This window comes from Sinocyclocheilus anshuiensis, unplaced genomic scaffold (assembly GCF_001515605.1).
Source record: "Sinocyclocheilus anshuiensis isolate Anshui unplaced genomic scaffold, SAMN03320099.WGS_v1.1 scaffold1181, whole genome shotgun sequence".
Taxonomy (NCBI): domain Eukaryota; kingdom Metazoa; phylum Chordata; class Actinopteri; order Cypriniformes; family Cyprinidae; genus Sinocyclocheilus; species Sinocyclocheilus anshuiensis.
The window spans coordinates 29,557-30,554 of NW_015548241.1; the positions used below are offsets into that span (position 1 = coordinate 29,557).

Sequence of the window (998 nt, forward strand, 5' to 3'; positions counted from 1 at the left end):
GCTGCTCTCCCTGCTCTCATCCATGCTAGGCTGCATGGATGCGCAGGGAGTTTTTGCCCAGAACGGAACCATACCGCCAATCCAAACTGTATGCTAATTGTCAATCATCTTTGACGATAGTGGTCCTGACAGAATTACCATTGTGTATGAAATGTGCTATATAAATAAACTTGCCTTGCCTTGCTGGCAGCAATGTGGACCCCCCAGTGGTGAAGGAGAGAAGAGATCTACTTCATGTATGTAGTGCTTAATCGTTGATCAATAAGAAGTGCATTTGGTTATAAAAGTAGACTAATAACTCTGTATATGCCTATCAGTACAGTGTCTATTGCAGTGGTGGAATAAATACTCATTTAAGTAAAAGTAGCAATGCCACAGTGAATAAGTACTCCGTTACAAGTAGAAGTACTGTATTTAAAATCGTACTAAGTAAAATTACAAAAGTATAAACATATAAATATCAATAAAAGTATGAAAATATACTAAGTACCAAAATTACAAATGCAGAATGGCCCTTTTAGATTATTAGATATTTTATTACTGTAATATTGTGTTCATCACTTTAATGTTGCATGTGGTAAAGGTAGGGCTAATCTTAATTGCTTTATATACAGTACTGGTGGGTATCAGTATGAATCCGTAAAGTTACTACCGAGTAATCAAACTAATATACTGGAGCAAAAAGTACATTTCACTCCAAATTATAGTGTAGTATAAAGTGTAGAGTATTAGAAAATTCAAATACTCAAAATAGAAGTACTTCAAAACTGTTCTTAAGTACAGTACTTGAGTAAATGTACTTCGTTATATTCCACCAAGGTGTGTTGTGATAGTTAAGTGACTAACCTGTTTGTATGTATATTATCATCTTGGCCTATATATTTTTAACATTTTTATGTAAGCTAGCTTGAAATAATTTTAATCTACTCTTTTAAAGGCAAAACTCAAGGCACACAAACAAGACAGACTTGAAAGAAAGCTTCCAGTTGATACGCAGT

At 34.2% G+C, this 998-nt stretch overlaps 1 long non-coding RNA gene across 1 annotated transcript in view; it reads left to right on the forward strand.

Moving 5' to 3' along the window:
• The first annotated feature begins 531 nt into the window (after window positions 1-531).
• The window catches only part of LOC107655026 (uncharacterized), an 8,017-nt gene continuing 7,550 nt past the window's right edge, over window positions 532-998 (forward strand). Inside the window, exon 1 of the long non-coding RNA XR_001630384.1 lies at window positions 532-542. This is a non-coding gene — a long non-coding RNA (uncharacterized LOC107655026). The remainder of the gene's footprint in view (window positions 543-998) is intronic.